The sequence below is a fragment of the Pan troglodytes genome, chromosome 16 (assembly GCF_028858775.2).
Source record: "Pan troglodytes isolate AG18354 chromosome 16, NHGRI_mPanTro3-v2.0_pri, whole genome shotgun sequence".
Taxonomy (NCBI): Eukaryota; Metazoa; Chordata; class Mammalia; order Primates; family Hominidae; genus Pan; species Pan troglodytes.
In genome coordinates, this window is record NC_072414.2 from 79,828,567 (window position 1) to 79,844,157 (window position 15,591).

The 15,591-nt window shown below is 44.6% G+C and overlaps 1 protein-coding gene across 11 annotated transcripts in view; it reads right to left on the minus strand.

The window, feature by feature from the left end:
* NTRK3 (neurotrophic receptor tyrosine kinase 3) overlaps positions 1 to 15,591 on the minus strand; it is a 381,275-nt gene that overhangs the window by 159,556 nt on the left and 206,128 nt on the right. The gene's annotated exons all lie outside the window — the stretch shown is intronic.

Consider the following 15,591-nt stretch of genomic DNA (forward strand, 5'->3'; position numbering starts at 1 on the left):
GACGTCACATCCGGCCAGTTTCCAGCCCTGTCCACAGACAACCCCCAACTACTGTTCCCATCACAAACGTTTTCTTTTTTTTACTTTTGGGGGGTGTGTTATATATATATATATATATGTAAATTCAGTAGTTTGGGTTTCTGGTGTATTTTAGATATTAACCCCTTATCAGATATACATGGCTTACATTTTTTTTTCCATTCTATAGGTTGCCTTTTTTTTTTTCTTTTAAATGAAATAGAGTCTCTCTCCATCACCCAGGCTGGAGGGCAGCGGCTCAATCTTGGCTCACTGCAACCTCTACCTCCTGGACTCAAGTGATTCTCATGCCTCAGCCTCTCGAGTAGCTGGGATTACAGGTGCCTGCCACCATGCCTGGCTAATTTTTGTATTTTTCGTAGAGACAGGATTTTACCATGTTGGCCAGGCTGGTCTCAAACTCCTGACCTCAAGTGATCCACCCACCTCAGCCTCCCAAAGTGCTAGGATTACAGGTGTGAGTCATCATGCCCAGCCCACATTTTCTTTATTAGCAAAATCCACTGGAAGCTTATTCCTCCAATACTCTGTATTCTGAATTCAGAGAACCACCCTAAATTCTCTTTCTTGAGAATTACTCACCTATCAAACCATGGAAACAGCTGCAAAATCAAGGTAAATTTAAACGACCCTGGAATAAACTATTTTCACTTTCTCCCAAGTCCAAATTAGTTCAAAATAAGAGTTTTAAATACGTTTATTTTCTTATGTAGCAACAATAGGATTTTTAAAATGACCTACTAGTAGTGTGCACCCTGTACCTCCTCTTCTAGGGAGCTTTAACAATGGCTGATGCTGGATTTCATCCCCAGAGGTTCTGATTCCACTGTTCTGGGGATGCAAGCTTGACATCAGATTTTGAGAGCTCCCCAGGTGAGTCCCATTTACAATCAGGATCAAGAAACTCTGATGAGTGGCTCAAAGACCTAGAGCCTCTACCAGCTGGCCACCAGACTCCCAGGGGAGCATCCTGTATCTTTTACTGCACTCAGCCATCAACCCTCCCTTGTTCACAGGGAGGTAAGTCCATTGTGGGCCTGGACCTAAGCTGAGCCAAGTTTCACAAATGACAGTAACGAAGCTGCATCATGATCTCCATACCAGCAGCTGGGCCAGCTGCCCCACTCTTGAAATATCCACATTGACCCAATGGCTTCAAAGAACATCATTTGTGTCTTCATCAACCCCAGTTCCACTCCCACTTCTTTCTAACCCAAAGAAGAAATCCAGTAAGGACATACAGTTACTCAAAAAGCCCAAGATGGCAAAGATAATTAACGCTGCAGTCTTGGTAGAAGAATGGTTCTGTTTGGTGCCGTGGTTCTCCCATACATACAAATAAAACTCCTGTAAAGTGAATTAGCTGTGACTGTTTGTGGCTTCATGCAACTGGCGTTTTGAATGGCTGCTTTGCTAGACACACAGTCCCCAGACAAAGTGCCTGCTGTGATTTGGTTTTGCAGCTTGAACAATATTTCCACTGCAGAAATCCATTACATCTTAATGAAGTTTATGGAGAGAATATTTCCCATCAAATAGCGAGGTGAAGCACCAATGAGGCAGAACTAAATGGGAGACTGGTAAATGCAAATGGAGGACCCTGAATTCCACTCCATCAGCACAGACAGGCTTATTCCAATCCATGACAAATATCTGACTGTGTTTGGAGACCGTATGGAAAAGTAGCTGTAAGTGGTTGCCCAAATACTCACAGTAATCACTTGCCTTGCAAAAAAGAAGCCAGTTCCTGAAAACACCTTGTAAACTTTTTGAAAAACTTTATAGCAAATTCCAGTTAAACAGGGAAAACTAAGCACTGGTTTTTATCCTCTTTCCCTCCTCAAACATACACTAACCATTCCCTCTACTAAAATACAAAAAAGGAAATGCAAAAAATATCTGAGCACAAAGAGAAAGAGGAAAAGAGGTGATAAGAGAAAATAAGATAATCCAATAATATTTTGGAATTTAAAAAGTCAAAAGAAGAAAGAGGCAAGAGGAGGAAAGAGGAAAGAGTTGAAGAAGAGATGACCAACAGGACTGCAGGGGGAATATTTGCAGGCAGCCAGTTCTGCTGGAAAGGATCCCTATGTGAAAGGACAAGAGAGCCAGGAAGGCTGAGGTGGAGTGAGGCTCCAGGCGGGAACAAGGTGCCCCCACCATCACCTTGCTCCCTTCCCACAGGACTCTAGTGGTTTACCCAGAGACATTGAACTCAGAAGGCTCAGGGGAGGGCTGGGATGAAGCATGAAGCTCAGCCCCTTCTTCCTGCAACCCTGCCTCCCCATCACACCAATCTCATCTCATACCAGCACCCTGCAGGAGATTAGAGAATGCATCTCTGGATGAATTCTCTCAAAAAATACCTCTCAGTATGGACATTTGGAGATCTACCAGTGGAAAGTCAAGTTCATTCTGTGATCATGCCACAGTGAAACCTGCCAGTTGGCAAGCCCTACCCACGCACACAAGGCGGAATCGCACTAGCTTTCTAGGGCTCAATTGCTAAATACGAAGAAGCAGTCAAGATCACCAGGCACTTCAGCAAAGCTCCGGCATGGGAGAGCACAAGACAAGTAGACAATCAGCGACCTGCAGGAAACAGAGGCAATGCAGGAAGCAGAAGAAGACTTTCTAAAAAAAAAAAACTACTAATATCCTCAGAGACGTCAGTGAAAACACTGCATCTATACAAGCAAGGCAATATTTAAAACGTGAAAAATTCAAGGGTAGTGAAGAGTCCTTGGAAATTACGATCGTCAAAATTTTAAAGTTAAAGGAGATTGGAAGATAAAGCCAAGAAATCTTCCAGAAAATTAAACAAAGAGGAAAGAGGTGGTAAATAAAAAAGGAAAGATAAGAAAATCAAAGGTTTGATAAAGAGATCCATCATCTAATTAAAAGAAATCCCAGAGAGAGAGAGGCAGGGAAAATGAATATGAATAGAAGAGATGAATGGAAAACTAAAAAACTTATAGAAATTTCACCCAAATTACTTACCCAGTTTCCAGCACAATTAACACAAGTGCACAAATATGAATGTATGTGCACATACATGCACATACACACACACACATATATCAAGGCACACAATTACAAAATGCCAGAGCCCTGGAGATAAAGAGAAGATGCTAAGAGCTTCCAGGCAAGAGGGATACATTTATAAAGGAACAGCAATCAGAAAGACAATGGAATCATTCTCTATAACAATACCACTATTGTTATTCTACAGAGCAATTCCTTCAACATTTGGATGGGGAACTTTTTAACCTGGAAATCTACACCTAAAAAAAAAAATCAATCCACTCTGAGAGCAAAATAAAAGTATTTGCAAATGTGTAAAAATTTGCCTTGCTTGTCCCCGTCTTAGCATGCATCAGGAAGAGGGATGTCAGCAAAACAAGGGGGCAAGCAAGGAAAAGAGGAAGCTGGCGATTTAGTATCATAGAGAGGCAGTCTCAAGCCGCAGGGCTGCGGGAAGGAGGTGTCTGGAGTGAGAGATTACAGAATACAATGATGAAGACAGGATCCATGCCCAGGCTGTCTTGTTTACTCCAAAGCTCACAAGCCTTCCTGCAACTACAGACTACTTGCTTTATTAGAATTGTAGACCACAGAATGCAGGAAGACACAAAGACCACACGCAACAGAAGTTCACCTCCAACCCCGCCCCTTTCTGTTCTCAGCATTATAGGATGTGGATGGTTAAAGTGACATGGAGGAAGGACACAGAAGAGGGAGAAGTTTGAGAAGATACTACATCGAGACTTAAACCTTTTGTGAAAGGCTGTTTCTTTGAATCTGCTCACATAAAGTCCATAGATAGCAAGTAGTCAATGAAATGTTCCAAGAGCCTAGGATCTAAAACAGTCTCCACCTTCTCTACCTTATTTGAGGATTTGAAAAAGCTGTGTTAAGGTGCATAGATGGAAGTGTTCTGCCACAGACTCCCAAGCCACGGGAAGGAATAAGATCACCCAGGAAGACCTGAGAGAGATAAAAGAATAAAGCCAGACATCAGAGCCCTGGGGACCCCAAAACTTAAAATGTGGGCATTAGAAGGGGAGCAAGGAAAAAGAGAACTGCCAGAGATGTGGAAGGAAATCAGAAAAGGATACTGTCTTAGAATTCAAAGGAGGAGGCCAGGCACAGTGGTTTATGCTTGTAATCCCAGCACTTTGGGAGGCCGAGGTGAGCAGATCATGTGAGGTCAGGCATTCGAGACCAGCCTGGCCAACAAGGTGAAACCCAGTCAATACTAAAAATACAAAAATTAGCTGGGTGTGTTGCTGCATGCCTGTGATCCCAGCTACTAGAGAAGCTGAGGCAGGAGAATCGCTTGAACCTGGTAGTCGGAGATTGCAGTGAGCTGAGATGGCACCCACTGCACTCTAGCCTGGCAACAGAGCAAGACTCCCTCTCAAAAAAGAAAGAAAGAAAGAAAGAAAGCATTCAAAGAAGGAGAGTGTCTAGAAGTTCAAGAGACACATACACTGAGGACAAATAGGATTAAGCTTGAAAATGAGCCAATGTGTTGGAAAATGTGTAGGCGACCTTAATGAGAGAAGTTTCCATGGAATGTTAAGGAAAAGTCAAATTGTAGTGAGTTGAGGAGTTAGTTGGAGAAATGCTGATGATTGTAATAATTTTTATTACTGAATACTTCCTACACATCAGGCTCTGTAAAGGAGTTAATCTTATAATGCCTCTGTGACATTGGTACCATTATTTTCCCCATTTTAAAGACGGGGGCATTACAGCACAGAGCAGTGACCTGCCCAAGGACAGATGCCTAGCGAAGAAGTGGTGATGCTGGAATTCAAACTCACAGTCTGGCTCCGGAGCCTGTGCTCATAACCCTCCACCAGCACTGCCTCCCTGAAAGTGCAGACTGTGGGGGAAAGAATTTATGCAAAGGGATACTTGATCAATTCTGGTACATTATCTTCCTCATAAGCAGCTGCCTTCAATTGCAGCTCCCCAAGACCCTTTTTAAAGATGTTCCTCTTGACCCTTGAGAATTGGGACGGGAGTGAGTCACCTCATTACACTCACCCAGATAGATTACAGATAATTCATCATGTCTTCTGATGTATGTCACTGCTGAATGTTCCTATTAAGCTATATCCACAGCAGAAAAGAGCATCACACCATCAGACTCTTGCCCCATTCCCAAGGCCCTCTTACTCACCTTTGCTCTTCCATAAACTACATTCCTTAAAAGAAAACCCAATAAAAAGCACATAGGCCCATCACTTCAAAGGATGTAAGAGGAAGCCTCTGCAACTGGCCCCTGCCTGCTTGTGTCTGAGTCCAGCAGGGCTCCTTATAGGGCTACGGCTGGCACTGGGTCAAGACAAGTCTTCCTTGGACAGGGCTGTTCTAGGCATGTAGCAGCCCTAGACCTGGGCATGAAAAGCCAGTCTCAGCTTCATCAGCCATAACAAATGCACCACTCTGTGGAGGATGCTGATCATGAGGGAGGCTGTGCATGGGTAGGGGCATGGGGTAGATGGGAAATCTCTGTACCTTTTACTTGATTTTGCTGTGAACCTAAAATCACTCTAAAAATAAAGTCTAAAAGACAAAAATTTTAAAATGTAAAAAAAAAGGCCAGTCTCCCCACAAAACACACACACACATTTCCAAACATCCCCTGTGGTGACGGAGCTGTGCCAGGTTGAGAACCACTGAGAGAGACACCAACATGTTACTCCATGAAACTCTGGCCAGTTCTCACACCACTTGCCTCAGGGGAAAACTCACAGACCTGTAGCCCCTCTAGGGGAGGAAGCATTTGTTCTCGCTGAGATTGTTCTCACCTTAATAACCACAGTGAAGAATTTGTTAAGATACTGAAGGAGGGAAAAGTAATAGGGGGAAAAATATCTCAACTGTCTGGGCAGCTTTCTTCTATTTTCTTGAAGCTGCTGAGGTGGATGGCAGGTCAAGAGGAGTCAAGCTTTGATGTCTACTGAGCCCTCAACACACACACACACACACACACACACACACACACACACACACACAGACACAGACACACAGCCCGCCTATTACCTGTTATCGGCCTCTCTGCTGTCACTAATCCATTCCAAATTACACAATTACTTTGTTATGCAACACTAATAATCAAAAAGAAGAGAAACATTCTCATAGCCTTTCTAGTAAATGCAAGCTTTGGAGAGAGACCCTCAAGGGAACAGAGGTCTGCACAGACTCTCAATATCATATTATTCTCTTCTAAAATTGGTGCCTTGTTTTTTTCTTCAGATCCACGGTGGATTTTATTCTTCCAACCATATCATAACAGAACCATTGGATAATTGGAGAAACTCGATGGCCCTGACAGGTGTCTTTCCCCACAGAATGGTCCATATTCTCTGTCCAGAGGCTTTTCCTCCCCTCCCTGTTCTTCCACAGGGGAAAAATGAGGGTGTAGAGCAAGGAATGGCTCCAATTCCATAAATGGTTTATTCCAAGTTGGGATTCAGGTTCCCAGATGTTTGAAATGCTTGTTCCCCACTGCCGTAAAGAAATAGCACTTGAACATAAATTTAATTTCCTCAGCAAGGCCGTTTTTATACTTTCTGCAGAAAAGATACACCCACCAGCAGTTTTGCCATGAGAATACACCGAACAAAGGAGACAGGGTCATTTATAACCTGACACATCCACCCTACTGCTGTGTCTGGTTTCCATTGGCTGGAATGGGACCTCACATTCTATATTTGTCATGATTGGCTAGCAACTTAGAACTTTTTAAAAGAGGAAAAGCAGAGGAGAACCAAGGAAGGAGGAAGTAAATTGTGAAATGCTGAGAAAGGTAAAAACACCTTCAAATAAGGAAGATGAACAGGCTATGACCTAATGCTTGCTTGGACCAGTATAAGCATGCCAGGGCAAATATTTAGGCTAAATTGTGGGAGCTAAGAACATAAAGTACATTGATTTCTTTATTATGGCTGGCAGATATTTAAGAATGTTAGCACAGGTCTTTGAATAAATTTTGCTTCTAAGAGAAGTTACTATTTATTCCTAATTAGATGGGGAGGAAAGTCTTTGAAGAGGAATCTCTATTTTACTTTTTACACAGAGAAAGCAAAACTTTCTGATGGCAACAGTGGAGAGGGAACTTCACTGCAGTAGCATGAACTTCCACCCAGGTGGGCTGAGCCCCAGTCCCAAGAGAGGAGCCTGGGATAACAAGTCACCATGAGGACCTGTGGGTACACCACCATTCTGCAGAAGCCTTTGGTGACTCCAGGGAAAGTTCTTCTCAAGGTTCATAACGCAGAAAGAGAGGGGGAAAGAGGTGGGTCACAAAAAATGAAGGAGGAAAAAGGAGTGGCCTCCCAGGGAATACACTGATACATCAATACTCACTCCCTCTTTCAGATCAGGGGAAAGACTGCCTTGGAATTATTTTCTCAAATGCCCTACCGTTGGCTCTAAAACTCCTTTCTCTTCCAGCAACTCTATGACTTACAGAGCATTGACAATTCTCAGAAATGTGGCACCAAGAAAATCCAGCCACTGGCCCAACCACAGGGCATTTGCCCAGCCAACGTGTAGAAGTGGTTCTTCTCCAAATTCCAAAGGAGTGACAGAACCCCAAGGATGCTGGGATCCCTGTGGTTTACAAGAAAAGGAAAGATGGAGGGAAAATAAAACTGACATTAATTAAATACCAACTACATGCCAGATATGTTGCTGGGCACTTTCTTCTCATCTCATTTGATCCTCAACAACTACCATTATTCTCATTTCATCAACAACAAAACCTATCCTCAAATAAGTTTAAGTCATTTTCAAAAATCACCTAGTCAGGAAGTGGTGGAACCTGTATTTCGAGCCATTTTGTTTGACTCCAAAGTTCTGCGTCTTCCCACCAAACTACCCATTTTCTCAACAGTATAGCTGACACCAAGTATTTTTCACAAACAGAGACTGCTTGGTGTGAATACATGAGCCTATATACAGAAGGCAAGATGCCAGCTCCCCTGTGATTGGGGCCAAATCAGTGCGTCTAGGGATGGACTGCCAAATATTTTCAGGGTTGGACCAGCCCACGTAAAATAGCTCTGGGCTGACAAGTCCAACAGATAGACTTAAATTGTACAATTCCAACGCCAGAATCGATTTCTGTACTCCTTCCTTTACACTTGTACTTCCTTCCAACGTAGGGTTGGGGGGCAGCAATCTCACTTCCCAACTCAGAAGCCCTCTTGGGAGCTGTGGTAAGCATGACTGCTATTTATTGAGTATATCTAGGCACTCACTAGGACTGCAGTTTTGTGGACCACCTTGAAGTTAAACAGTACCCCCATCACTTTCTTTGGAATGAAAAGTAAGCAGAAGTGAGGATGCATCACTCCCACGTGGAAGCTTGAAGATCCAGTGTGACTTGTCACATTCCCTTTTTCCTGGGTTGGCATTTGTGGAAGCATGAAACAGAACCCCACTCAGCCCCAGTCCCTCAGTGAGGCAAACTTAGACGCAAGGGCTCCCGCCAACACCTGGCACAGCCATGGTGACGTGCAAAATGCAGCACCATTGTTTTAAGCAGTTGTGATTGGTGGGGGTGCTGTCTATCACATCTCCACATTTACCAATGGTACTTTAATTTCTTCATTCAGACACTTCGCGTGCTTCACACCATCTTCAGCAAGTCTCCGCAGAAGTCCCTCATAAAAAAAAAAAAAAAAGGGCTTGTCGTCCTCAATGATATAATCCATTTTTAAAATCCCTCCTCCCCACTCTCTGTCGCAAAGTTGAGCTCAAATCTTCAGTCTTCTGTTCCACAGAGTCAGATCATGACCACTTAGATCTGACTTGGGTAGCAGAAGCAAATAAGCCTGCATGGGTCTCATGCTTTTTTAATGTGTCAGAATGAAGCAAACAAGCCAACCTTTGGATTAAGAAAATGATTTTTTTAAAACCTCAACCTTTTCCTACTGATAGAAATCAAACACTGACATGTCCCTGGTGGGCGAGAGCTTTGCATCAACAAATCTGGGAGCAGGAACTCATAAAACGGAATAAGTGGAAGCACAACAAACACAATTAAAAATCCAGCCACGCTCAGAGAGGGATTCCATTTACTGTCTCATAAAAAGAGGCTGGTCCTCAGAGGCAAACAAAAGAAAATCAATTTCTTAATTTTTATTGGCAGATGTGGGACAGAGGCCAAGTGAACACGGGCTGTGCTCAAGAACAGACCTGGGGACTAGTCATGGCCTTCTGTTCCTAGACCTGTTCCTCTGGGCCCTCCCCTCTCTGCCTCCTCCGGCTTCCAGACAGACTCTGCCCTCTGTGGTCTCCAGGGCACAAGAGGGTCCTGCAGGCAGCACAGCAAGGCATGCCCTCCGCACTTCTCCGCTCCTCTCCCTGAATCATTTCCCAAAAGATAAGCTTTATTCTCTGGCTCGAATTCCCTCCCAGCCTCTTACAGGAACCAAAGGCGTTGTTCATGCCTCGCAGCATTCATAGCTTGGAGGTATCACTTGGTGATTGAAAATGATGTTGCTCATCAAGCAGCCCAAGAACACGCACTTAAGGAAGGGGAAGGCAGGATGGGTATTTGGACTCAGCTTCCCTTACCTCCCTTAATCATCACCACAACCCTGGGGGTAGATCCTCTCATCCCCAGGGATGTAGCTGAGGAAATCCAAGCTCAAGGCTTCATAATTTGCCCAAGGTCACACAGTTAATAAATGGTAAACAGATCCACGTCTATCTGACTTCAAAGTCTGGGCTCATTTCACTGCAGCACCATGCTGCCCCACCCTCCAGTATTGTTTTTCTAACAACAGGACAAGTCAGCCACATTCTCCTTCCCACTCCCAACCTTTACTCTCTTGAAATTCATTTGTAAGAGAACTGGCTTTGTTTAGGAGAGAAGCCCATAACATTTCCAGTAAACTCCAAACCCACAGCTGTGGCATAAGGATGTAGCTGTCAGGGGCAACCAGAAATTCATAGCACAGGAATGGCCGGCAGCAAGGGGTCTGAGAATGTCAAAACAAGCATCCTGGAGGGAAGGCAGATGCCATCAGACTTCTCCAAAGACTCTTTGTACAGACAGTATTTCAGACCATCCCAGGCATCAACAGGAAGTGAGTAGTTACCTTCTGATTGCACGTATAAGGTGACTGGAATACAAAATGCTGGGTTTTTGGTCCGAGGCCCCATGAAGAGATCATAGTTCAAATTTCAACATGTCTAAATTCAGTTCTAGCCACTATGGCTTGCTAGTGTTACCTCAAAATAGAGACATTTATTTTCCCTAAAGATTTATCTGTAACTTTCCCCCAGCTTCCTGGGGACTTTTGAAGACTGGGAGGAAACATCACTTGAGGTCATGCAGTGCCAGGGGCTGCCATGTTGAACTGCTACAGTCCTCATGCCTTCACCCACTCACATCATGTCCCTTTTGGCACTTGCATGATCTGATTTCAACACCAAAGCCAAGAGAATGAGAACCCAAATTCCTGAGGGCTAAGTCCAAATGCCTCTGACTTTACGGAGGTCACAAGAGGGAAATCTAATATCTAAAACCCCACTAGGTGAACCTGGATGGCTTCAATATGAAGTTCTTTCAAATTAAAGTGAGGCACAATGAGTTAGAAGAGAAAGAGAGAGAGAACTGATGCAGAGAAGAAGAAAATCCTTTTCTGGAGGAACTTGGGGTCTTATAGGCACTGGCTGATATAAGACTTCCTAACTAGATATGTCACCCACAGTTGTATGGGTCTCACACACTGCAATAGGGTATCCAGGGTATGTCTCAAGAAAACCCTTTTCCCAGTATTTCTAAGTACACATGGAGTGATACCATGGCATATTGTCACCCCCAGAAAAGTCAGAGTGATGATCTGAAATACCTGTGTAGTAAAACAGATAATAATAGCTGAGGTCTGCTATCACTTGTTGACCAACACTGGTCACTTGTTGGCACTGTACTGGGCTCTGTGTGATCCTGTCCAACGCTCACAGTGGCTCAGTGAAGTGGGTCCTATAATTAGAGTCAGAGCAGTTAAGCAGTCTGCCTAAGGTCACACAGCTAGTAGGTAGCAGTGTCCTGGAGCTGTGGGATTCCCAAGTCTATGTTCTTTTTTTTTTTTTTTTTGAGATGGAGTCTTTCTCTGTTGCCCAAGCTGGAGTGCAGTGACGCGATCTCGGCTCACTGCAAGCTCTGCCTCCCGGGTTCACTCCATTCTCCTGCCTCAGCTTCCTGAGTAGCTGGGACTAAAGGCGCCTGCCACCACGCCCGGCTAGTTTTTTTGTATTTTTAGTAGAGTCAGGGTTTCACTGTGTTGGCCAGGATGGTCTCGATCTCCTGACCTCGTGATCTGCCTGCCTTGGCCTTCCAAAGTGCTGGGATTACAGGAGTGAGCCACCACGCCTGGCCCACCACACCCGCCTTCCCACCCCACCACCACCTCAACCTACATAATCATACGGCCAAAAGCACTAGGTCTAGAATGAACACACTTCTGAACTATAATGCACCTAAATCAAAGACGCTGAAATGAGGCCTGAATTTACAGTTAGCTAGAAACCATGAAAGTCCAATGTCTTCTTCCAGGCCATTCTGAGATTATGAACTCAATCCCATGCCCTGAGAATCCTGTGTGCTCACACTCAGCTTACCCTGGGCTTGACACAGACCATACCATCTTATATCAGACAAAAAGGTACTTTCCCCTTTATTAGAAAATATTTGCTGTAGCACCATGCTGAGTTCCACAAGCCCTGAAGGTACTTCTGCTGGGGGCTGTGCATGCCCTGCGGGACCACAGGCCCTGCCTTTGCATAGAGGATGGACTATTGCAGGTGCTTCTGGCCTCCTGTAGCCTCTTGCCTAGTGCTCACTGGACCAGGTGTTGGCACCTGCCCATCTTAGGTAGCACATCTCCCAGGCCCAGCTCTCTGTTGAGTCACAGTGTTGCCTCCAACTAGAATAGTACATCCAAGTCTCAGGACCTATAACAGGAGCCCGCCACCCTGTGTCTGTGGCAAGGATATCTTGTGGACAAGTCACAGAAGAGTCCTATGGCATTTTACTTCTGGAAGTTGTGCCATTACCCAGTGTTAGAATTTTCATCAGAAACGTACACCCATAAAAAGCAGTAAGCAACCCGTCTGCATTTGAACCCATCCTGCTGTTGATTGTCCTGGGGTCAACACTGGCCCATTTCCTTACTTATCCCAATTCAAGCTTCTCAGCTGGTCCTAAAATTCTCTAGATCATAAATCCCTACAAGGCAAGGACTCTATCCTGGATATCTCTGAATTTCATAAGAGTCCCTAGAGCTGCCATAACAACCACAACAAAACACAAACTAGGTGACTTAAAACAACAGAGTTATGCACTACAGTTCTGGAGGCTAGCAGTTGGAAATCAAGGTATCAGCCGGGCCATAGTCCCTGAGACTCTGGATAGAATCCCTCCTTGCCTCCACCAAGCTTCTGTTGGTGGCTGCCAATCCTTGTCATTCCTTGGCTTGTTAATGCATCACTCTGACCTCTGTCATCATGTAGCCTTCTCCGCTCATCGCATGGCATCTTCCTCTTTGTGTGTGTCCATTTCTGTGTCTCTTCTCCTCTTTTTATAAGGCCCTCAGTCAAATTAGATCAAGGGCGCACTCTATTCCTGTATCACTTCATCTTAACTTAAATCTTAACTCCATCTGCAAAGAGGCTATTTCCGAATAAGTTCACATTAACAGGTACTAGTGATTAAGACTTCAACATATCTTTTTGCAGGACACAATTCAACCCACAGCACCATGTCTCCCATATGCCTAATCTTCAGCACCCAGGCTGGAGCATCAGTGGCAGGCACAAGGGATAAAACAGCATTATAAGGATGGTGATAGATGTGGAGGAATCTCAGGCTCTGGGTGAATTGGGAGTTCAATCTATGGGCATTTAATCTCCCAAGAGCAGCTCCCCAGGAACTGTAGCAATATGTACCCTCTAGAATCCTTGAAAGTGACCTACAGACTATAGTTCATGATTCATGCCACACCTTCCAGACTGGCCTTTCCTGCCCATGTGCTCACCAAATACCTTCTCCTGTGCTGGGCTCTGAGCTAGGGACTAGAAAAGGGGAGAAAAAAGACACAACCCCAGCCTGAACAGGTCCCCAGGTCTACAGGTGGGACACACAAATAAACCAACAGAGATGACACATAGGAAGAGCACCATGTTACAGGTGCGCTCAGGACATGAGGCAGCACCTGAGACAGTCAACCAGGGGAGGACAGAGAGGAAGGCAGTGCAGGGAAGGACACCTCACCCAGCAAACACATTAGCCTGTAGCTCCATCTGCTCACATCCTTCATCCTTGTCCCACCCCAGAGGACTTGTCTAGCCTCCTGTTCCACAGATCCTCTCTGTTTTCTCAGGGGGGGTCACCTTCATGGCACCTTGAACCTTGGCTGCTGTCTCTTCTCCCCACACACCTGGACAGCAGCCGGGCAAGGGCCCCAGCAGCCTCTATTAATCTCTTGGCTCACTCATCCCTTTCACAGACATGCCATAAAAATGATATAAGCATTTCATTCGAACAGCGCTGCAGCAGGAATGGTGAGGGTACAGAGGGTCGATTTATTTCCAGCATGTGCAGGTATAAATGCAACAACAAAATCGATTGAAATAACACCGCATCAGTTCTGTGATCTCTTCCCTCGTACGGCATGCTTTATATACTGTAGTACCTGCTCCTGTCTACATGCCTGCCCTGACCGCCCTGCAGAGGCTCCATGGGCGAGGCTGACAGCTGACACCCATAGGGCCATGTTCTCTAAGCCCCTTCAGTCACACAGGGAAAGGCAATGAGGTTCCATGCATGCCCACCAGCAGACCCTCATAAACATACCGGAAATCCCATGTGCACTCCCTGAACAAGAATGTGTATGAACTCACACATGAACTAGTAGCACGTGGCTGCGCATTGGACAGGTGTGTAAGGAGAATTACTGGTCTGCATTTCTTCACAATTTTATACCTTCTTCTATCTCACCAGATAAAATATTTCCATGAGTGATGTATATAATATACTTATGTGTAATATACCCAGGAATATTGAACACCCAAACAGAATACCCCAAAAAGGTGTGGTGAGGTAGATGGTGGGGAGATTCTATAGTAGTGAGTTAGCCCTGGTACCAAGGGGAAAAAAAAGTCCAGACATCTCATCTGAAAATGTATAAACGCATTTTATTTTGAAATTTTGTGACTTCTCACAATCAGTTTATAGTATTATTCTTGTACTGATGTCTAGATCAGGTTATATTATTAAACTGGCCAATTCATTAAAACTCCTCACCTTCACGGTACCTCCTCATCAAAAGTCTGTTTCTTCATGCATCCATTAACCTAACAATGGTTCAGGTAAGAAATTGAAGCCTGCCAAAAAGGGAGTATCTCCTCATTCAGTTCAGAGATATCTGGTTCTATTAAAAGGAGGGCGACCACACATCCTGATCTGCCCTGGACAGTCTGTTTATCTGTTGTTCCAGCATCATCATTAATAGAGCCCCCTTTGGTCTGGATGAAAAATGATGTAGTAAGCCTAATAAAAAGTAACTTAGGCCTCCTGTGTGTGGGAGTGGAAGGTGGAGAAAAGATAGTCATGGGTAGAATCAACTGCTGTTTTGAACTCCAGACACTAGTGATGCAATATCACAAGTAAAGCAGTGAACCACCCTAGCCAACATGTCTCCATCCTATCTCCTAAACTCCCTTTGAGGCAGTCTATAGAGGGGCCTAGCAAGTATCCTCAGAATATCCATATAGGACATTGTCCTTCTTAGGCAGTCAATAAATATCATTTGATGACAACGACGCAGCCATTGATTTTCCACTCCCTCTTCTCCCTCTGTTCACTTCTCCCTGCCTCCTTCCTCAGGGTGTAGGTCAATCAATCTTAGGCCATCTTGATCTACTTGGAAAGCTTAACTGCCATGAAGCTAAACCACTTGTCCTCTGGCTCCAATCTCTTAGAGAAATTAGTGCCAATGGAAGCGTCAGTATCAATTTCATAATGTTATTGGATGAAGGCAAGGCTGGGCAAAGTCCCATATTCCTGACGGGCTATCAAAGTGATGAGGATTATGGGTAAGGAGACAGACAGCTCTGACAGGAGAGGCAATGACTCAAGAGCAATTAGACTGACAAGACTATCTTTGAGCCCCATCACTTAATGCTGACACAGGTACATTCCCCACAGAGATGTAGAATGTGGGATGCAGGTTTTTCCTGGTATCTGCAGGGGTAACTGCAGAGCCTGGAGGCTTGCAAAGAAGCCTTTGGCCCCACACCTCTCTTAACAAAGGGTTCCAACACAATAGTAGGATTTTGCTCTCATGATGGGAAGACTGAATATCTGGCCCCTCCTTTTCCTGCCTTCTAAAGAAAATGTCAAGATAAAATGTAGGCTATGTATTTAAATTTAACTCCTTTGCAGAGTCAGGGGAAGACTTGGGATTATTAAAATGAAAATCAAGATCTTGTAAAAGTCAAACCATCTTACCAGGAAAGGAG